At 39.8% G+C, this 24,335-nt stretch overlaps 1 protein-coding gene across 5 annotated transcripts in view; it reads right to left on the reverse strand.

Annotated features, from left to right (window-relative positions):
- Positions 1-24,335, reverse strand: part of LOC147152020 (pro-neuregulin-2, membrane-bound isoform-like) — a 79,953-nt gene that overhangs the window by 53,447 nt on the left and 2,171 nt on the right. The window lies entirely within an intron of this gene.

Consider the following 24,335-nt stretch of genomic DNA (forward strand, 5'->3'; position numbering starts at 1 on the left):
CAACACACCTGATTCAAATGATCCTCTCATCGGCAAGCTTTGCACAAGCCTGATCCACGGATCGTGATCATTTGAATCTGGCGTGTTGCAGGCAGGGAGAGATGGAAAACAGGCTCTTGAGGACCGGACTTCAGCACTCCTGGTGAATGGGATGTGGTTAGAGGTAAACCTGCCTTGGCTGCCGTATATAAAAGACACCAGTTCTGAGATTGTTATTGTCAAGAAGCATTACCTGATGTGAACCACGTCCCGCACAAAAGAGCTATCGCTAAAATTAAGATTTGTTATCTTCTGGAAAGTGTTACAAAAAAGGCTACATTCAGACTGCAGGCAAATGCAACCCAAATAAGATATTTTTTGCCCATATGTTAGTAATATCTGATTTTTATTTTTCATTTTGTGTGACAGGCTGAACGGCTCATTTCCATTTTTTTCAAATTCGACCTGGATTACTTTCATATGTGGTCCTACATCAGATACGCACTGGCGCCCTGGAATCTGCATGGACCCCCCCATGTGCCATTCCAGATAATTGACATACCACCGCACCCGCCCAGCGCACTTCTTGCAAAATCCATCCATCTTCCACAGCGTGTCAACTGGCTGAAAAGAACAATAAACTTAACATCAATAGTGGTCTATTTTCATTTTTTGGGCTAAAGGTGTGGAGATTCGATAACATTGTGCGACTGATTGTGACAGCCTAGAAATATAACTATAAAAGATGGGGGGGGGGGGGGGACAAGGTGAGTGGAGAAGAGAAACAACATAAAATACAGCTTAATATATTTCTTGTATACTACAGCAATCAAAACCTGTTTATAGCTGAAAACTGTTTTTCTTTAATTTTAGTGCTGTTGCCATTGTTTTAGATGAAGGGATCTTCAGGTTTCTGGGGAAATAAATAGACTATTTAATTTAGAAATGTATCAAAGAAAGTAAAGCTTAATGACATTGTTAAGACTTGTAAAAATAATGCAAATAATTAAGTTTAAATTTGCACCTGTACAGTCCCGAAATATGACATATTTGCATAACTTTCAAATTACCGGTAATTGCCATTGAGTCTTCACATTTGGAATATCATATCCTTAAATTGTTTACGAATAAATGTTGCAGCCACCTATTCAGGGTGTACCCTACCTAATGCCCGAAGACAGCTGGGAAAGGCTCCAGCACCCCCTCGACCCTAGTGAGGATAAGCGGTATCCATAATGGATGGATCATAAATGTTGAAACCGTTAACAAAATACAGGAAAAAAAAATTTGAAAGAAACTGGGCAAATCTGATGTCCGAGCACCACTATGCCATATAGTAACACCACTGACTCAATGTGAAGGAATTGGCAAAACCGAAGATATGTTATTTGTATGTCACCTCAAATACTTTAACATTTCAAAACTTGTTTTATTCAAACGTAGGGTCAAAGATTTTGACCAAAAGAGGATGTCTACAATTTATGAAAATGCAACATAAACATAAAATTCATTCATTCATGAATGAAGGAACCCCGGTATGAGTATAAAAGCGATGTCTGTCTCCGTCACTGTGGATTCGTATTTGATTTTTGCAATGTGTCTGAATGGACTGTTCTTATGTATCCGACCTATACGTAATCAAAAGCCCAAGATACGTTCCGTCCGGGCGGGGGAGAGTGTTTCAGAGGGGGATTAAAAATTGTCCATAAGTCTGCAAAATGGTTTTGAGTAAAAATGTTGACTTTATATTTGACACTAATTTAATCCCACATGAAACATAAAGTGGGCATTTACAAGCAGATGGTTCATTTATTAAACGCGTCAATAACATGACATCATGTGTGGACTTTTTTTTTACCACAACAGAAAAGGACAGTGCCAAGTGTGATTTGTGTAATAAAATGCTGTGCTACTGTGGTAACACCACGAATTTAAACAAACATATGAAAAAAGCTCAACCTACAGAGAGCAACGAGCTACAAGCGAAGTTGAGGGAGGAGGAGGAGGGGGGAGATCCCCAAGCCAGAACACCCCCGCAGACACAGACTGGCAGAGGCTTTTCAGCCCAAAAAATCAACAATAGTTGTTGTAGTAGAAGTATTTTATTTTTTATAGTGTTAAAGGTTTTTACATTGTATTGTTTACTCTATTTGCACTTTCTGACAAATATTTTGCAATGGAAGGTATTATAGTTGTCAACTTGACATTGTTATATTTGTATTTTCGTTACATTGCTGCTTTGTTCTGGTTTGACTCTCTTGACTTTTGTTCTGAAACAGTTGTAGTAGAAGTATTTTTTTTTACTGTTAAAGGTTTTTACATTGTATTGTTTACACTATTTGAACTGCTGACTTTTTCAAAATATTTTGCAATGAGATGTATTCTAGTTGTCATGTTGACATCGGGGCGGTACGGTGGTCAACTGGTTAGCACGTCCGCCTCACAGTTCAGAGGTCATGGGTTCGATCCCGGCTCCGGCCTCCCTGTGTGGAATTTGCAGGTTATCCCCGTGCCTGCGTGGGTTTTCTATGGGTACTCCGGTTTCCTCCCACATTCCAAAAACATGCATGGCAGGTTAATTGAACACTCAAAATTGCCCCTAGGTGTGATTGTGAGTGTGGATGTTTGTCTCTGTGTGCCCTGCGATTGGCTGGCAACCAATTCAGGGTGTCCCTCGCCTACTGCCCGAAGACTGCTGGGATAGGCTCCAGCATGCCCCGCAACCCTTGTGAGGATAAGCGGTATCGATAATGGATGGCTGGATGTTGACATTGTTATTTGTATTTTCGTTACATTGCTGCTTTTTTGGTTTGACTCTCTTGACTTTTGTTCTGAAACAGTTGTTGTAGTACAGGAGTGTCCAAGCTTTTTGCAAAGAGGGCCAGATTTGGTGAGGTAAAAATGTGAAAATTTTCGACGACGTGCGACAGCTGTGATCCGGGAGGCAATTCCGGCCTTGGAGAAAGCCCTCCCCTGCGTTTCCCGACTGTGTGTGGGCTGTGTGTTCCGCATGGCGTAACTCTATGCGGAGGTGGATTAGACCTCTTGTTGGTAATTTCTCATATGAGCGCAGGCTGGGGGATCTACAAGAGTGAAGGCTGCGCCGCTGTTAGAAGGGTCACAGTTGATTTCAATCATGGCCAATCAAAGCAGCTTATTTCATTTCCTTTAAATGTGGCGCGCTAGTCTTGACATCGATAAAATAAGTACATTTTTAACATTTATATATATATATATATATCGTAAGTATTCCCACCTACGGACCACTGTCAAACGGAAATTCCCTCAAACGGAAAAACAACTAATGCATTAAATTTTCTACTCCTATATCACATTAACGATCGATTCCCGACAACGGAAGTTCCGGTATCCGGAACCCGGAACCAATAGCGAAGCTCGCAGTAGCTCAAACTCGACGGACGAAGTACAGTGGCGTAAATGAACGTGTCCTTTTGTACGCACAAGAATCACCAGACATCAGTGATGATCAACGGAACAGTTACTTGCAATTAGCAACAAAACTGTATGATACGCAGACAAACATTTTCATACAGCAAAGACTGAAACCAACACAACAACTCAAAATAGACTCATTTTTTCCTAAGTCTGGGAAAAGTCAACATTAAAATACAGTGCAGTTTACTGTAGTTAAGTACAGTACTGTACTGCATTGGTGTTACAGTATTTTTTTCAACAGTATTTGGACCATTTTTGTTATACTGTACTGTATTTTATAGTGCAGTTTTTGTTTAATAAAATTTTAATTATTATTATAATATTACTTGTGTTGTTAACTTGTCACACATGTATTTTAGATTTAGATTAGATTTTTTTTAATGATTATTTTGAAAAGATGACAAGTAAACTGTACTTTTTTTTGAAAAAATAAATAAAAGCAAACCATTCGGGTGATATTCTAAGAAATTACACCAGAATAAAAAATACACTAACAATAAAGATCTCTTAATTTGGTAAATTACACTGAAATCTTTAAACACTCAGCAAAGTAAGTATTCAAGTTAAAGCCAAGTTGCCATTAGAGTACATATATATACACTTTTTGTGAGGAAAAAAATACATACAATAACAGTTACAATTTTTGCTAACTATATTAAAACTATTTTTATGATGAAAAAAATACAGTAACTTTAAAAAGTATTTATGAAATTGTATATACTTTTTAGGCATTGAAATCCTTGAATGTTCAACAGCATATTATAACGAATTGGGTTATCTGTGTTGTGGTCGAATTTGTGTGTTGCTGAGTTTTGATGTTTCCGAGGTTCATGAATGCGTCGTACGGCAAGCGAATGGAGCAGCAGAGAAAGAAGAGCACGAGCAGTTGTACTTGGATTAATAAAAACGTGATAATTAAACTACGTCTGACGGCGTGTTCCTGGAAGACGCTACAGTATGATAAATCTCGCTATTTAAGTTTGACATTTTTGCTCCCTCGTCTAAGAAGCATTCACAGTCGGATGATGAAAATGATGATGAAATTAAAATAATTGTGTCTGAGGATTAGATGAAGCTTCATTCCAAATGTTAAATAACTGAACTTAAAAACAGGTCAATACAAGGGTTAAGGAGAAAAATAGATAGATAGATACATAAATAGATAGATACATTAATAAACCACAATGGGGAAATTCGAGGTGTCCGGTAGCACTAAGTGCATTCATACACAAGGCACACAGTCAGCCAAAAAACCCCGCATATTAGCGAAGTCCATTTAGCAGTATGAAATGACCTCTTGAATCTTTCAGTCCAACAACGAATGGAGAGAAATCTGTCACTGCGACTGCTTCTCTGAGCCGCCACAGTGTCATGCAGAGGATGGCTGCTGTTACTGAGGATGGACTTCATCATCCTCCCCATTCCACTCTCCACCAATTCTCCTACTGAGTCCACCTTCCTCCCCAACACTGACACACACCTCATGATCATCTTCTCGAGACGGTTCCCCTCCCTTCCTGTCATGCTATTGCCCCAACACACCACAGCAAAAAATTCGGCACTGGCCACAACGGACTGATAAAAAAGGAACAGCATCTCATTGCAGAAATCAAAAGGTTTTAACTTTCTCCGAAAGAAAGAAAGAAAAGTCTGCTCTGTCCCTTTTTGTACGCTGCAGTTGCATGTTCCGACTAGTCCAGTTTATGATCCAGTTGTACACACAGATGTGGTGACCACCTCAATATTCTCAGTCCCTATTTGAACCGGGCGATGTTGGGATCTCTGCCTACCAAAATCCACAACCATCTCCTTGGCCAATGACAGACACTTCTTCGAGGCCATCGGGCTGTATTTGAACTGTCTCCTTGCATGTAAGTCTTTATTAAATTGTATCCCTCATTCGTCTCAAAGTGCTAGTCTACTTTTGTTTCCTGAAGGTTTAACATTTTTCACTTGACAATCCACTAAAGACTTACAGAAATCTCTGGCACATGCTAACATCTCTTTGACAGTGCTATAATAAGTTAAATGTTTAACAAGAATGGATGTCAAGTAGGGAAATGTCTAGTAGGAAACCACTGCTGGTCAAAAAAAAAATTGTTATAGGTTTGAAGTTTACAAAACATCACCTGGGTAGTGCACATCACAGCTGGCAATCTATATTATGAAAATATGGCCCTAAAGTTGAGTTTTTTGGAAGGAAAGAAAACGCTCAGTGATGTGGGGGAAAGGCACAGATCACAGGCACCATCAAAACTTCATTCCAACTGTGAAGCATGTTCGAGGAGGGGTGCATTGGGGTTTGGGAAAAATGAATGCTCAAGTTTATCAAGGAATGTTGCATGAGAATGTCAGACCATCTGTCTGCCAGTTAGTCCTAAAGCTCAACAGAAGATGGATGATGCAACAGGGAAGCGACCCATAAGACATGCAGTCAGTAAATCAACAATTTAATGGCTTCAGCAGAAGAAACACCCAGGAGAGATACCCAGTCAGAGTCCTGACCTCAACCAGATTGAGATGCTGTGACAGGACCAGAGAGCGATTCACATCGGACGTACCAAAAAGTTTGCTGAACTGAAAATGTTTTGCAAAGAGTAATTGTTGAAAATTTCTCCTGACCACTGTGCAGGTCTGATCTGCAACCACTGAAAATGTTTGGTTGAGTTGATTGCTTCCAAAGGAAGTTCAACCAGTTATTAAATCCAAAGGTTCATATACTTTTAAACATGCCACCCCACACTGTGATGTTTTTACATTCTATTCCTTAAACTATATAAATATATGTTTGTGTCGTACTGTATTACCAGTAGTTTAAGAAAATTGTTTTACTCTGTTGTTGACTTAGATCAGATCACATTTTATAACCAAATTACAATGAAACCCAGGTGATAAACTAAAGATACCGGTACTATTTTCAACTGTATAATAACTAAAACATCACAGTTTTTGAATAGTCAAGTAGCATGTAATTTAAGATTAAACCAAAGAGATTAACAGTTTTAAAACAACAAGTTTTAAGATTCTCATAGTACTGTTAGAGTAAAATAGCAAACAAATAACCTATGCAGTGCTGTATACTAAAGACCCAAGATTTCAACGTATAATTCTCCCTTACACAGATTATCATTGGGCCAAGACTATAAATACGTATGAACACAGTTCTTACAAAAATGTTCTCCTTTGATATGGCAATAATGTCTTTACTGTGTACTGATGACCATACCTAGTCAAGTTAGTCTAATCGGTTATGTACTTTATGTCATTGCATAGCTCGACAATACTCTAAATGTCATGCTACAACAGACTCGCAGATTTGACTTTACAGGTGCATACAGTATTTTCTTGCATATTGGCCTATAATGGTGAAGCTACCCTAAGCAGTCATTCAGAGGAGGTTTTTATGTCATTATGAGTGTGGAAATGAATAGTAGAACGACTAAAGCAGCTGGAAAAGGAGGTGAACCTGATTACAAATGAGCTCATCCTTTACTGGGATACGTCTCCTCGGGCACCGTGATGCTTTTGTCAGCTGGCAAATGTTAGCTGAAAATTACCCCTCATGGATATAACATCCACATTTAATGGATATGGACTAAATGTGTACAACTCTCCTTTTTTTACTCTCTTTTAACGTCTTTATTGTTGGCATATTTTTGGACACTATGTCGTCTTTGTCACTATAATGTATGTCCAAAATGCTTCACAAAATAATAGCAACATCATGGTTGTATTTAGACCCTTTTCATTTTCACATCCCTAAAAATAGCACTGGTGTAAATGGTAGTATTCCATATAATGTATGCAACACAGTATACTGTTTTGTCCTCTAGTTTTTAGGCATATAGAATTTAAGATGTTCAATGAACATGTGTTTGCTTTTCTGAGTCCGTTTTTAAAACTTTATTTCTCCTCTCTGATTAAATAATTGACATAAAGATCGTGTTTGATAATGCTTTCTTAGTTGAGAAGGCTATGCCATCCATAGTCGCAGGGGTTTATGCATAATTGGGGGGGGAAAGTATCTTTCTGCTGATGAAAAGTATGGAATGCAGTAGTCCAATTTCTTGGAAAAGAATGGCTGCATTGCAAATTTCAAGAAAATAATCTGACACTGAAAAATCTGTGTGCCTTGGAGAGCAAATGTCTTAATTCAGATACGGATGTCTCAAAGACTAAGTGTGAGGTAAACTTGGCCAACCATATTTTGACGTTATCTATCCATCCTCGTTCATGTAATGACGTCGCACTTCCGGTTTCAAGCTTCTCAGCCTCTCACTTCGGAAAAACTGTGATCTTGTCAAATACATGAAATACAAATCATTTTTTCATGCTTTATTTTATTGTATAATGCTGAGCTGGGCCAGGCCCGGATGCCCATTTTTGGGGCAGGGGGTATGTGACAAGTTGTAAAAAAGTGCTGGACTAAGCAAAGCTGGAGGTGGATTGTAGTCCGGCTCACTAATCAGCCCTCGTGCATGTGACGTGCCCGCGAGGCAGCCAAAGATTCATCTCAACCTACTTGGCGAAATGGGCAAACGACAAAAATTGCCTCCAAACGTGTCAAATGCGCCACTACCAACCATGCGTACTTACTTGCATTGGGCACGTTCGGTCTGCAAAAAGCTTAAAAAAAAAGAAAACACGTTCGGTCTGCACAAAGTGGAGAAGAAAAGGAAGATGGAGGAGAAGGAGACGAAGAACGGGGTTGGGCCGTTATTTTTCATGAATAAGGCCGGAAGGGCTGGGGTCTAACCGGGTACCCAGGTCGCGGCAGGAGGGCTGGGGTCTGACCGACAAATAAAGGGTCAAGTGCCCAGCTCTAGGGTTTAATTACTTTACTTGGATTTCATTTGGCATTTTCTGACATTACTTCACCTTTGGGCTTTAAGGTGTCTTGAGTTTTTGTTCAGCAAATATGTTGAATTCAGAGAGCAGCTTTTAAAGAAAGAAATACCCTGATAAGCATCAAGCAGGTCATTTCAAGCTGCTGCCATATCTGGAGTCCCCAAAAAATGTCTCAATGCAGGATCCTCAAAAGGTTAGCAGTAATCCATGAAGCCTCTGTGTATTTTGGCTGCACTCAGCCAACTCCTGAGCAGAAACATTTTCAGCAGGCTCAAAAAGAAGTTTGACTCATTTTCTTACGGTTCACTTGGTGTTCTGGTTTTTTGGTGGATAGCCAGCATGCCCCAAGAGGCAGGAAGAAAATGATGGAATGGAATGGAATATAGGGCACTGATAGTGTAGTTGTACACACGCCTGAGTTGTGTGCGGGCAGCGTGGGATCGATTCCCGCTCAGTGACAGTGTCTATATGTGCCCTGCGACTGGCTGGCGACCAGTTCGGGGTGTAGTCTGCCTTCGCCCATTGACGGCTGGGATAGGCTCCAGCAACTCCCCGCGACCCTGTATAGGATAAGCGGTTTGGAAGATGACATGACATGACATGGAATGGAATATTTTGGCCTGTTATAATGGTGAGTGAGATAGTAGGCCACTCTAGGATGTATCAAGGTGTCAAAATAAGATCCACAAAATAATTTCTAACTAAGCATTACCTGCATTGGTATGAAAATAACTGTGCCTTCTGCAGTGAAATCATTCTCATGCAAGATGACACACCATCCCATTGTGCAAAAAATACCACTGAAGTTTAAACCACTATCGGTAAAAAGTGAAAAATCACATGGTGTGACCACCATGAGCCACTGACCTAAACCCTATTGAGAGTGGACAACAGTATAACTCCAAACAGCAGCTCTCTGAGGCAATTACTGAATCCACAAAAGATATCCAAGCTGAAACGATCCATGCAATTAGAATTTCAATGAATGAAACAACCTACCTTTTTTCATGATCTATGTGGAATGCCAATAACAACAAAAAGTTATTTACAAGCTTTGTATACATACTTTTTACATAGCAATGTACAACAATGTATAGTATATAACTTTTTGCGACCGCTAGGATGGAATTCTATACTATGACCACCGAACAGAGCTGTCGCTTCTACATGACTTTGGCTAATGCGTCTTATACTCCTTATTAGTGATTTTACAACATTTTTATTATATAAAAAAAAAAAACGAGTTTCTTCGGAAGAGGTAATTGTTGTGAATTCCCTATCAGTGCTGTGTTTTGTAGCTGCATTTTATAGTGTCAAGGCACGACCTGCGACACCTACACAATCTGCGGTGCGCATATGCAACAGATTGGCCATCTTTGAAAGCTAACTATTATATATAGGATACTATTATTTATACTATCAGTAAGACTGGGACAAAATACATAGGTGGTGCCTGCACAAAGTGTAGTGCGCATGTGTCAGAAGATATATAATCTATCTATGAAAGTTATATATAGAGCTGGGCATCGCCTAACCGGCACCGCATTCTGTCCTGCAAAATTAACTGACCACGTGCTCTCGGTTTATCCTTTGTCGGAGACAGCCAATCGCCGTTGAGAATGTAATCTTCATGCCACAAGCAGGCGCCGCACAAGCAGGCACACCGTCAAACAATATATAAATATCAAACAAAAACAATAGACACACACACACGCATAGCGTGGTGAAATAAAAACAATATGGGGCACATATCATTGCGGCTCACCTGTTTTCTGAGCTGAGCCATGATTGGTCGTTATCTGAGCCCTGAGCATCTGTGATGTCATTTTCAGTCAACAGAAGTGACAAAATGGCCACCCCCTGAGCTAGCTAAAAACAGGTGGATTTCTCATACAGTATTCCACAAACGCAATATTAATCAGAATGCCGTATTTCAACTAGTGGGCCTGCATAGAGCATAATCTTGAAAAAAAATATGTTTGGGTTGACTTCCGCTTTATGGTAAATCATCTTAAACTAAACAGTAAAATGTTTCTGTGGAAGTGAAAGTGTTGTCCCCTTTTGCTGTCATCAAATCGGGTTGCATTTAGAAATTCACTCTGACACCGTAACACCACTCAGAGAGTGTGCGTGTGTGTGTGTTTTCATAGAGGCAGAACGCTCCTCTCCTCTTCCACGAATTTCCAAACCCAGCCTATGTTAGAAGATAATCAGCAGCTCATGCTTGAACTGTTTCCTTTTCTTATACTGCCTGATGCACTGGGCTCTGGCACTCCTTTTTTGAAGCACTCTGAATAACCGAACGGCACGTTTGAACAACAGTCTGAGTTTCTGAATGGTCAAAGTGAAGCAGTGTGTGCTTGGAGCATATTTCCATATGCACCCACGATTAGGGAATGGAAACAGAGATTTTTGGTGCTAGTCCGGAGATCTATTGTTCTTGGTCTAAGTTGTTTTAAAATAAATTTCCCCAAAAATGCTACTTTTATACTCCGGAGCGACTTGCAGTACATCCATCCATCCATTATCTGTACCGCTTCTCCTCACAAGGGTCGCGGGTCGTGCTGGAGCCTATCCCAGCTGTCTTTGGGCAGTAGGCGGGGGACACCCTGAACTGGTTGCCAGCCAATCGCAGGGCACACAGAGATAAACATCCGCACTCATAATCACACCTAGGGGCAATTTAGAGTATCCAATCAACTTACCATGCATGTTTTTGGAATGTGGGAGGAAACCGGAGTGCCCGGAGAAAACCCACGCAGGCACGGGGAGAACATGCAAACTCCACACAGGGAGGCCGGAGCCGGGATCGAACCCACGACCTCTGAACTGTGAGGCGGACGTGCTAACCTTGCAGTGCATATGTTTTTTAATTCTTCACAAAGCATTTTTTGACACACAACTTATGCTGCGGAGCGCTGTGCAGCCCAAAAAATCTGGTATTCCAGGTTTAATCTTTCACTAATGTAGACACTTTTAAATCCATGTTAAAAACATTTATTTTCTCATGCACCCATGCATGAAATCTGCACAGTATTTTTTATTTTATTTTTCATAGTTTTCTTATCTTGCTTTTAATCATTTAAACCTAATTATTCTTCACGATTTTGATTTTTGTAATTATTAATGTTTCGTTTCTCTTTCTGTAATGCTTTTGATGTTTTATGTAAAGCACTTTGAATTGTCTTGTGCATGAAATGTGCTATACAAATAAACGTGACTTGTCTTTATTTTTTAATTCTCTACCAATGGCAATGTACAAAACCACACAGCTAGCTGACAACACATTTATTGTAATTCAATACATGTGCACGTGATTCATTAAAAAAATCTTCACACCTGACCTCAAATGTTAAATCGTAATGCAGGGTCAAAAACATGTCTACAGAAATGTTTGTATTGTTTTTCTTGCTCACATCATATGATCATGCAGCTCCATACTTTTTGATTGGCAGAATTCATAGATTTATGAAGTTCAAATAAACTAACATGCTACAACCAGACTCCCTATGTCATTTTCTTGACAACTTTGGTCAGAGGGATCTTGGGTTTCCACACCCAGCAGGGAAAGGACATTGAGAAAAAGTAAAATGCAATTGAGCAAAGTAAAAACCGGAATGCTTTATGGAAATTCATCCAAAAACAGTACTATAGGGATTGAAAGAAAAAAATTAAAATGTGAGTTTTGGTAGTAAGTAGTTAGGTTTTGTGTTAATTTTAATTAATTTTTTTATCAGAAATCTGAACCGTTTAGGTCAGTTGTTGTTTTCTCGCAAGAATTTGGTAGCCTGCGAGACAAAAAGTTCAATATTTTGTTAGTTTTTACAACTTCCTGCTGATGCACAAAGCCCGGCAGTGATGCACGCCAAAAGCATGTGGGAAACCTGCTGCTCATCATCTGCACTTTTTCCACACAAGTTGCAGATTAAAACATCAATGACACTAGCTATAGCTTGGCCAAGTGAAACACATTTAAGACAAGAGTAGTACTTTAACGCAAACTTAAATGGTAGATTATCATTAAAATGCTTCAAACCATTAAAAATCAGCCATGTAGTAATTAAAGTAATGTGACTAGCATCCATATCTGGGATGACCAACTCTTGTGATCTGTTATTTACAATCCGCTCCACACATATTTTACAATGGTTTTGCCACTATCATCAATGCTAATATCATTGTTCACATTTTTGTGCAATGATTGTACATATACATTTTACACTATGATCAAACACCAAGAACTGATGTTTAAATACACAAAAGGTCAAGAATAATTACTACATTTCTGACTATAGCAATAAAATGCAATAAAACCTGCCACATGTCCTAAAACTGGAATCCCAATTACAGTACTGAAGATAAGCAACATTTAAGTGAAGCATAACGTCTTCGATGACATAAAAAACATAATAGAACAGTAGTTGTTGGAGGGCTTATGTTTCATGTCATTTGAATGTTATCATTGTAGCTAGGATGTTAACTTCTTAAAATAATATTATGAAAACGGTGAATTGATCGATTGCTATGGACTGACTAATGTCTTCCCATTTCTTTTTCTCGTTCATGTGTAAAAACTATATTGTTTTTAGAAGTTGTCTGGTTTAACCTCAATGACAATCATCCTCAATAAAAGTGTTTCACAACATTTACAATGACCACATTGTGGCCCTAGTATAAACTGTACATTATTAAGTGAAGCTGACCTTTGAAGATGAATATAGGCTACCATGAATATAGAGGAACTACAGTATATTTTCAGCCTGAGACCACCAAGTGATCAGTAAAAAGATCATCCATCTTGTGAACCCTGTCAAAAGCTCTCTTAAGGACGTGTAAAACAATCTATTTTTGGCACACGATTGCTAGGTGTACTGAGAAATATTAGGCGGATTAGAGTGAAAACATTTTGCTGGGCTTAATTTTGAAATACTGCCTGTGACGTTTAGGACATGAACCAAGGCCAGATTCATTATGCAGCTTTAACTGCCACACGAACACTGCTCAATGTCTAAGAAGAATACGTGTTATGTGTATACATTTAATATGCCCAGGTATGCATTTTATTGTCTGTATCCATGTGTGCACGTGGGTGTAAGTGTGTGTGTGCATTCAAGCACTCAAAATTGCTGATCCAAGCCTTCTGTATCACTGAGTGATGGGAGGTTTCCTCAGCAAGAGCACCGGGGGGTTGTGGGGAGGCTGAAATGGACAGCAGAGTGTGGCCAATAGTCTGTGAGTGGCCTTCCACGCTAGCCAATCACACATGACCAGCGGTCCCATCAGCCATCCATCAAGAGGTCCTTTTCTCAAGGTCAGCTGATGTTTGTACCCCCTTCCCTCCACCCCCACCCCCGGTCTCCATCCAGCAAAGAAGACATCAACAAAAGTGATATCTTAGTGCAATTTCTTGCAAAGTATCATCTACTGACAGGGCCGAATCAGCCTGTTGGCATATATATTTATATATACATGTGTGTGTGTGTGTGTGCATGGGTACGGCTGTTTGTGTGTCTTTGGGTTGAATGTGCGTTACCACCATTGTGAGATACTGAAAACATACAGTATACTGGTCTTTGGTGCGTCATCTCCCTCCGTGGAGAGCCCGATTAGTTAATTTTGACCTGCACCTCTCAAGTATATGTCTAAGTGTGAGCATGACTGTGTCTCTCCTCATGTATAAAAGAGAGAAGACTCTTCTATCTCATTCTCCGATCAGTGTGATTTCTGCAGCGCACAGCTGTCACCATGGAAACCAGGGAGGGAGCCGGAGATAGAGGATGTACGGCTGAAAGAAAAGGCAAAATGAGATTGAGAATGAGCGAGAGAGAGAAAGAGAAAGGAGGGTGTGCGTGTGTGCGTGTGTGTGTGTGTGCGTGTGTATGTGTCAGGTGTTGGATAACAGCCACAGAAGGCCTGCATGCAGTATCGCCCGGCGCTAACCTCTGCACAGCAGCAGCACAAGCAGAAAAGTTGCCCTCCTCATGTGCATGTTGTTTAATGATACTATTTGTAGTCGCAACCACAGTTCATCAAAACATTGACTCAATTTATACAAAAGTGGCTAAATGCTCATGGTTGCAAGAGTGATTGTCAAAAAATGGTTGCCTTCCATTTCTTTACATGATCTACAATAACAATTTTACATGTAACAAGTTTCTTGGGTTCTTAAACCTGACACATTTTTGTTTGATGTTTAATGTGGGACATCTGATATTTCTTACCATATTTATTTGTCCTTTTCCCCCTGATGATCTATGAAGAATTCTGACTGAAATCCTCAAATTGACACACAAGTGCTGAGAAGTGGATGGAGAAGGACGAGAGGAGGGCGAAAAAGGCAAAGATACTGCCGGCGCGCAGAGAACAATCGAGACACTGCGCATGCTCAACCGCAAGGAATGCTGGTCTTTGTAGTACAGGAAGTGCTTGTATGCGGAAGTGCGGTGTTTGGCGTGAAATCCATCACAAATACACAAGCAGAGGTCAACAAGCTCAGAGGCGCGCAGCACGAAAGCACACTTTTGGAGCGAGGAGGAAAACGGCTGCTTCATTCCTGTGCTGAGTGACATGAATATCAAGTGTTTTATTGACAGTTGAAAGTAACAAGCGGAAATGACGTCCATTTGCGTCACGGCGCCGTGTGTCGCCGCACGCAGTGGGTTATTCAAATGCCGGAGCAACTTGACTTTAACCCGAATATTGACTGCATGTAAACATAGTCACTATGGTGCTGGGGACAAAATGGAGGAGTAGGCACAGGCCTCGTAGGTTGCGTACGTCGTACTTCGAGGACTGCCTGTACATTATACACACACACACACACACACACACTTTGTTTGCACACATTTGAAATATTTCTGTCACTGTTCTGAGGCCCTTTTGCGTTTTTGTAGTGAATAAAAATACTACTACAGTCACAGTCTACTATAGAGAGAATGTCAATAATTTAAATTTAATTTAATTTAAAAATGTTCATTTTCATCTCACGAGGATTTATTGTTATAATAAAAAAGACATTATATATGAACAGTATGTTGAATGTATACATCCATCCTGTGTCTTTTATCTTTCCATTCCAAGAAACATTTACAGAAAAATATGGCATATTTTGGAGATAGTTTGAATTGCACTTAATTACGATTAATTATTTTTTAAGATGTGATGAACTCGATTAAAATTGTAATCGTTTGACAGCCCCAGTTGCTACACAAGCAACTTCCAAATATGGGCAAGCTTGCACCGGGGCTCTATTGTCCTCGCGCAAAGCGCCGCACCGAACACCGAGACAACAACGCAGTGTAAAAAGGCCTCTACAGCATTACAGTATTGATTGCTTTGTACCAAATGTGAGAAGACTCTGCATGTAAAAGATACTTTACCCTTTTCACAAGGGTTTTCCAATTTTCTATACAATACAATTAATAAGCATGAAGTTGATTTAAAATGAGATTGAGGCACAAACGTACCACTGCTCACTGTGTAGCCACATAGTGCAGTTAATATCAATTGCAACAGATGTCAACTGGTAGAAGAAGATGCACTACCTCTCACAGTCAAACACCAATACACAAGAGGGAAAGTGACTAAAGATAGCCCACGTTTCTCTGTCTAAGGTTTCTGGATAAAGAAAAAAAAGTAATAATTTAACCTTTCTGGGGGGGGCTCAAGTAATGCAGACCACCTGCAATATTCTGCTAAAAAGAGCTGAAAACAATGACTACATTTACATGCAGCCAATAAACCTTTTAAAACCCGAATATGCCCTTATTCGGGTTTTTAAAATTCCGAAAATCATGCCTGGGTTACTCGCTTTCCGAACCCAATATGTGTGCATGTATAAGGCAATCGGAAAATCCCGAATGCACCGCACACTCTGCGCATGCTCAAACACAAGGAATCTTGGTCTTTGTAGTAGAAGAAGTGCTTGTAAGCTTGGCAGCCTCGCCGTAGCTCGCCTGACTTGAATACAATGCTTCCTTTGTGGCGTTTTCACAGTATTTCCTGTCTCTACGACAAAAATGACACAGTGTGCATATACTGTAGACACATGTATGTGTGTGTATAAGTCCCTATATCTGGTGCGCAACCCGCCGGAAATACACGAGCCGAGAGGTAAACAATCATGGCGAAACTCAGAGGCGTAACGCAGTAGCACACTTTTGGAACGCGAAGGAAACCGACTGCTTTATTCCTGTGGTGAGCGACATGAATATAATATGTTTTATTGACGGTAGCAAGTAAGAAGCGGAAATGATGTCTATTTGCGTCACAGCGCGGACGTCCGTGCAGCGCCGTTTCAATAGGTTTATTCAAATGCTGGCGTACCTTTGTCTACTCATGCATGTAAACGGGTTTGACTGCGCATGTTTCAAGAATCGGAATTTTGACCTTAACCCGAATATTTCCTGTATGTAAACGTAGTCATTAATGATCACCGCCGAAGCATGTTGCATGCGTTAAACGATAGGAGATGCGTTTCATAAAGGAGAGAAATTTGTTTAAATGCTCTGCCAAAAATAGCAACTTACTCCATTTAAACGTCTGTTAATTCAATTTTAAATGTCGTGCGCACTTCCGCTATGGAAAAAAAAAAATCATCTTAAATGAGGAGCTAGGAGCAAATCCATCTTGGCTGAAAAGATGCACTTTGCTGATATAGTGAGGCACCTGCCGCATCAGTGTGTGGGTGGTGTGTGCAGTGCACCAGCCAGGGTGTGTGCGTCTGCTTGTATGCGTGTGTGTTCATGCACTCACGGTTTCAAAAAGACCTCCCTCATTCACAAACTAAGCCATGTGGCACTGAGTCGGCCCCTTTAAGAGGCATGAGCTTTCTACCGAGGCTGACTCTTGGAAAAAGATGAGTGCCGATACATTATTCACCACCAAGGACACACACACACACATGCAGATACACACACAACTTTACACGCAGGATAACCAAGGACAAGAACACAAGCTAGGCAGTCATCAGCGAAATGACCAACAGCGAGATGGGCTAATATCAAGTGATAGGCATAATGTCAAAGGGAAATAAGCATAGACACACTTCATATAGTGGCCAGATTGTCTAACAGCCACACACACAACAGAGGGCAGACATCTTTAGCATTCTGTTATTCCGTGTGCATAATTTATAACAGCCCCAGATCTCCCCACTAATGACAGAACACTAGGGCATCTGCAGCACAGCAGCACCAGCTGACACACACCCATGTGTGTATGTGGGGTGGGGGTATTTTGCTCTGCTGAAGCAAGGACAGTGTGAGAGACAGAAGGAGATAGAGAAGGAAGGGAAAGAAACCGAGTGTCTGAAATAGGCACAGATAACGCAACAATGAGGCATATGCGACAGACCTCTCGGACGATATACACACACACACATGCTTACAGCCGAGTCGATCTTCTCAGGGAAATTTGTTCCCATTGATGTTCAGCATGTCCGTCAGACGAGTGCCACCCTAAGACGTTATTATTGTAACTTGTTCATTATTAATGCATCAGAAACTCCTTTTTTTTTTCGGCACGCATCGTCACAACTACTACTCTCTCCTCGTTGCCCGAAGTAGACAACGGTTCCCCAAAATGTGTCTGCGTGAAAAGAAAATACTAACGAAAGCCGGTCAAGGGTGTGGCCTAGGATCCAACTCCTGTTGCGAGGATTCTCTTGACATGATGCTGCAACATAGCAGAGTTCTCCTAATGCTGAGATCAATGCCAAACTGAGTTTGCCCTGCAGCTGATTATGATGCAAGATTGAGCTAAGAGAGCCTACCTGTTATCATAAAGACCTGCTCTGAATATGTGCACACACTAGAAGCTTGACTGACATCTCATAAGTTTGCCTCTCTGTTATCAAAAGAAAAATAATAATAGTAAAAGATAGAACATAGTAATAATGATAAAAATGTATAGGAAATTAACCAATGAAAATCAGACATTGCTTCTGAAATGGGGTTTGACAGAATTATTGAAAAAAAAAAAAAACTCCTGAAACAGGCGCGACCAAAAATGATGGTACCCCTAGAAAAGTGAGGAAATAATTTGACTATAGGGACATGATCAACCAAGGAGTGTCCTGTAATAAACATCACAGGTGTCTTGAAACTTGTACGCAGTCAGCCATCCTATTTAAAGGGTGACAAGTAGTCACTATGCTGTTTGGTGACATGGTGTGTAACACACTTAACCTGGACCAGAGGAAGTGAAGGAGAGAGTTGTCTCAGGAGATTGAAAGAAAATTATGGACAAGCAGGTTGAAGGTAAAGGCTCTAAGACCATTTCCAAGCAGATTGATGTTTCTCTGACTACAGTTGCACATGTTATGCAGAAATGTAAGATCCACGGGACTGTAGCCAACCTGCCTGGACATAGCCGCAGGAGGAAAATTGATGAGAAATTGAAGAGACGGATACAAATGGTAACAAAAGATCCCAGAACAACCTCCAAAGAAATTAAAAGTGAACTCCACTCGCACTATCCGTCGTCGTTGGAGCCAAAGCGGACTTCATGGGAGACCACCGAGGATGAAAATACATCATTTAGAAAAGTTGCTAAACTGCATTTTGACAAGCCGCAAATCTTCTGGGGGAATGTCCTATGGACAAAAAAGACAAAATAGGAACTTTTTGGCAAGTCACATCAGCTCTATGTTGACGGACGCAAAAACGAAGCATACCAAGAAAAGAACACTTTCATTACTGTGAAACATGGAGATGTTTTGTTATGGTCTGTAACAGCTTTGCTAGATCTAGCCCTGGGTATCTTGAATCTATGCAGGACACAATGAAATCTCAAGGCTATCATGATAGTCTAGAGAGGATTGGGCGGCCCAGTGCCAGAAAGCTTGGTCTCAGTTGCAGGATAATGACCCAAAACACAGCAAAAAAGAGTAAAACTTTGCACTATTCTGAAGTGACCTTTTATGAGTCCTGATCTAAATCATATTGAACATCCGTGAAAGGAGCTCAATGTCGTCCGGGGAAAGCACCCCTCAAACCTGACACAACTGGAGCGGTTTGCTGATGAAGAATAGGCCACAATTTGGGCTAAGCATTAACAAGAAGTCACATCTGCGGTTATGGAAACATGTTTTAGCACAAGAGTAATGCTATTTATCCTCCCTCTTGATAAAACGTTGACGATTATCAGTTTTATGACAATCATAGCTGCATCTCTTTGTCATGTCAAACTAACACATTGTTTCTTATCCTTCTGATATTCCACTCCTCAATTTTCATGGCTAACAGCCAGTCAGTCTTAAGTTGAAACATTCCAGCCTCCAGCAAGAGGAAAGAGGCAGGAAAAGTGGGGAGAGCGATTCAGAGTTGGAGGTACGCAGCAGCACTTGATACCGAATCAGTGACGGGAGCATTTGGCAATCAGATAAGCTATTTTAGGAAGAATCTGTCAATGGAATGTCAACAACAATGAGCAGAGAAGACCTCTGTCAGCCTGCTGCCTGTAAAATGGGATGGGTGAGCATTTTGCACACCAACTCGATGGACTTAAAGATTCAGACACGCTGCTTGACCAATTCATTCATCATTCAGACGATGGCCTGTTACTGGATATACTGACTTTTACCGAGACATTTTTTGTATGATTATCTGCTTCTCTAATAGCAAGCATAGAACAGTTTTCTGTTGGATGGATGGATGGATGGATGGATGGATGGATGGATGGATGGATATAGATAAGATAAACCTGGCTATTGGCGGAGTGGGCACCTGTCCCGATGCTTTTGTTCATACACTTTTCAAGGAAGGGGAGGATGAGCTCACTGTTGCATTGCAAGTACATTATTTTCTCTAAATTTGACCACCAGCATGAGTTTCATTGTGACCTATGCAAACTTCATGTACAAACTCCCCCCAAAAAAACCTGCAGCAACACTGTATGGTCTGTAGTCTGGATTAATCTGGACAGAAGTGGAATTAGGACTACAGTCATAAAGGTAACCTCGGGTATTGGATGGAGTGGAGAAGTGGTCGGCAAGACCCAATGCAGAAACAGTCAAAAGAGCAGCTGGTCACTCTCACCATTTCATTAAATACAGCACAACTTGTTTACACTGCAAAAACTAAGGATTTGTCATTTCATGATTTTGTCACTGCAAATTGCCTGTAATTTTCTGCAGATGATGGAAATGTCAACATCTAACAGGCAGTAGCCAAGCCTGCGTGATGCTATCTATGTAATAAGAAAGAAAGAGACATATTTACAAGTGCTCTGGAAGGATTTGCAGCATCAGATTATTACAATTTGCAGGCAAGTGATTTGCTTCCCTTATGGTGTAGATTGGACTTCATTCAAGGGACATCAAATTCAGTGGGAAGGGCAAATGACGGTGGTATAGGTTTTGTTCGCTTGACTGCAATATGCACTTTTTCCGAAGTCTCATGAACACATTCAAATCATCAAGCACAAATCCATTCCTAAAGCCAAAGGCACAACCGGAGTGTCAGGGAGTTGAATTAAAACTGGTGGGTGTGGACTGCAGTGTGTGTTCCAGGAGGACGGTTGTGACTGGCTGCTGATATTAGGCCCGGGCATGGATTGGTTAGGCTCAGGGTGTGTGTCTGCAGAGCACCGTTGAGCTGCTCCTAATGAAACCCAACCAGATGTGGATTTTTCTGATGTTTTGCACGTATGATATTGATAAAAGAATGTGTACAAACCCCACCAATGAACACTCCTTATCAAAAAGAAAACACTGTCGATTTGAGCCTGAAAAATATTTTTGTACTAGTCTCTGCTAGTTGGACATCTATGGATTACTTTAATGCATTTCGAATATTAACACTGGCTTTGTTTCCACTCGCCTATGTGTGTGTTTCCTATCCCTGCCTGAAAATATGTTCTACACTGAAGCCTGATTACAACAGCCGTGTCATAAATAAATGACTTGATCATTTTAGCATGCCACAGGGCTAAAAATAGAACATCACATTGTTAGCTGGGCTGTTAGATGAGCTCTTTGTACAGACGTTTGACTTCCTTCCTGTTCCTACTTCCTCTAAGGATTTAATTCAATTCTATTTGATTCATACAGTGTGTATTCAACACAAAAAAAGTCATCTCAAGGCCATTTAGGCATTATGCCGATTTGTTAGTGATAATATCACTCATTTTGATTTTGGTTTAAAAGTCAAAGATACTAAAGAAGACCGTATATGACAGATGGAGTAATACTTTGTAGAAAATGAGAACACGGGTACAAGAATGCACACATCCACATGAGAGACGCCATAATACTGCACAGCATAAATCACAATGACTGAGCTGAGTAGCCGGCTTATAAAGACAAATTAAAAGAGAGGTCTTCAAGAGAGATCGTAAGTGGCATACTAGCTAAAAAGCTACTTGAAGTAAATGACAGAGTAGACTACGGATTATTTTGGGATACAAAGTACCATTACATCCCTTCTCTGCGGTTATAACAGTTCTGGTCTTGTATGAAAACTTTGTAAAAGACTTTGGAATGTCTCTTGATGATGTTTTTGATTCACTACAGCCAATGATTACTTTTAGTGCGGTACGAGTACTACTAATGGCACACAGGCTCCCTCTAGTGGTATACGAAAGAGTCACTGAATTACATTTTTAAATTGTGCATAATAATACAGTGGCTTTAACATTTTTCAGTACAGCACCAGTGGTAATTACAGTTCAGTTTTACTTAAGTGCAATATGGTGGCATTTAATCATTTGGAAATGTTTCTCTTCAAACATTCATTTTGATTAATATTGTATTCAACTTTTTTGTCCAATACATTTATTTTCATTGAATCTCTCAATTAAAAAAACATTTTCCAGGATTTAAGTGCACACTGTAAACCCAGATTTTTACTGAACACACATATGAGCATACATCATTTAAATATGTCTAATATGTCGGCAGTGCTTGCTCATTTTTGACTAATCTGAACTTTTTCGTGTGCTTTCTTTTTGAATGGTGTTTTCAAATTCAATCAATTCTAATGTCCCAATATTACTAGTGAATTTTGATTTGCCTATCTTGTTGCAATCACTTGTTTGAGCTCAGACAACACACTACATCAAGTTTTGTCGACTATTTCAAACACACGGCCCCGCCCATACACGGTACCAACCAAAAGCTAGTTAATGCCCGTTTTGAAAGAGTGGATTCGACTGATGAAATCTGATTCTGTGTGAGAAACAGTGTTGCCACAGTTACATTGAAAATCTAACTTAGTTACTTTACTGATTAATTGTTTTAAAAGTAACTAAATTAGATTACAAGTTACTTTAATAGTTACATTCACCAGATACCAACCACCCTGCTTAATATAAAAATGAGTATAAAATATGAAAAATTATTACAAGTGTGGTTTTAAGAGTGGCGTTTAAGAACAAAGTTTGTTTTTATCAAAAATAAAAACAGCAACCCTTTCAGCTTATCTTTTTTATTCAAAAAAATAAGTCGTTTCAGTATTTCACTTAACAAAAAAATAAACGGTTTAACAATTTCTAAAATAAAGTTCTTTCATCCTGTTCTTCTATCTTGAAAATGCAAATCTTTCTCCCTCCTCATTCTATTTTTGGACATGTGAAACTCAATGCACTGAAAACAATGATGTCCTCTCTCAAACATGAATGTTAATTTGAATACTCCCACAATGCATTTCACTATGTTCAATACTAGAGTTTCCCTTTCTTATGTGTTCTACAATGCAGAGGTGGGCATTAGTCAGTTCGTTAGTCCTTCTGTGAGCTTTCGTCAGTATTTCAGGCCCGCCCAGTCGGTCCAAGTCCGCCAAATGGTGTCGAGAACTAACCGGTACCACCTCACATGCAGGTGCGCAACACCTGACATGCAGCCAAATAAATAGAAAATAAAAAATGCAACATTGTTGTACATCTTTCGGTCTCACAGACCGCAATGACATGTGTTTCATATTGGGGTTTTTTTCACCAATCATCCGTTTTTATTTATTTACTTATTTATTTATTTATTTTCTTTATTTGGCTGCATGTCTGCTTGTGCAGAGCCTGTGTTTGACATAGTGTCCTCCTGTATTTTATTATTCATTAACTATTAGTTTTCAATAAAAAGTATGTGTGTGAGAGAGACACCATGGCTGAGAAGTTTGCGCTGTTTTTTTTAACTGTTGTCAATTCTTGCTCACTACTTTATCCTGCAGGTAAGCATGTGCAACAGGTTAAATTACTGTTGTCACTGGAACATGGATGTGGCTTTTATGTAGAAGAATACAAAGAATTTGTATCATCTACAAAGTAAGGATTAGAGAAATTTGAGGTATAACTTTAGCCTGATCACATGAATAAATAAAATAAAAGCATAAGATAGTAGAGTCACTACTCCAAAATGAGCTTGTTTTAGAGTACCACTGGTAATGCGTATTTAACCAGCTGCAACGAGTTAACTGAACTTTTTCAAGTAAAGTATATTTAACCAAGGTTTACATGAATTTGGCAGACTGAGTTAAAAATGAGTTGTACACTTAGTAGAGTCTACTTATCCAGTTTTGCTGTGTATTTAACAACCTGATTTAAATGAGTAGTAGAATAACTAGTCTACTCACAGGGTTTTACAGTACATTGTACTTAACAAACTAAGTTAAATCAATGGTTGGTGAATTATTGTCACTACTTTTAAGGCAACAAGTCACCTGCATGTTGTTTTTTTCCAAGTAAACTCTACATTTCCAGGTTTACAGTGCAGTGTTTATATTCAAACGTGACGTTACAGTAGCTGACAAAAAATGATTTTCTTTCTTTTTAGGAATAAAACATTTCCCTACTTCTTTAATAGTTGTAATGTTGGCCAGTGTAGTGGTACTTTGCGGTGGTACTTGTGAAAAAAGTTTGAGGGCTCTCAGGTTCTTCCACACCATACTCGTTCAAGCATGTGGTCATGCTAGACCAGAAAAGGGATTTCTCGAAACATTTCCCACAAAGTTAGAAGCATATAACTGTTACATATGTCTTGTTATGTTTAAGATGCTTTCCAAAGGCGTCATCGATCTCCGGTGTGATTCAAAATGATAAAAGCTAAAAGTGCAACAGAT

The sequence above is a fragment of the Filicampus tigris genome, chromosome 2 (assembly GCF_054856515.1).
Source record: "Filicampus tigris isolate MCC_2025a chromosome 2, RoL_Ftig_1.0, whole genome shotgun sequence".
Lineage (NCBI taxonomy): Eukaryota > Metazoa > Chordata > Actinopteri > Syngnathiformes > Syngnathidae > Filicampus > Filicampus tigris.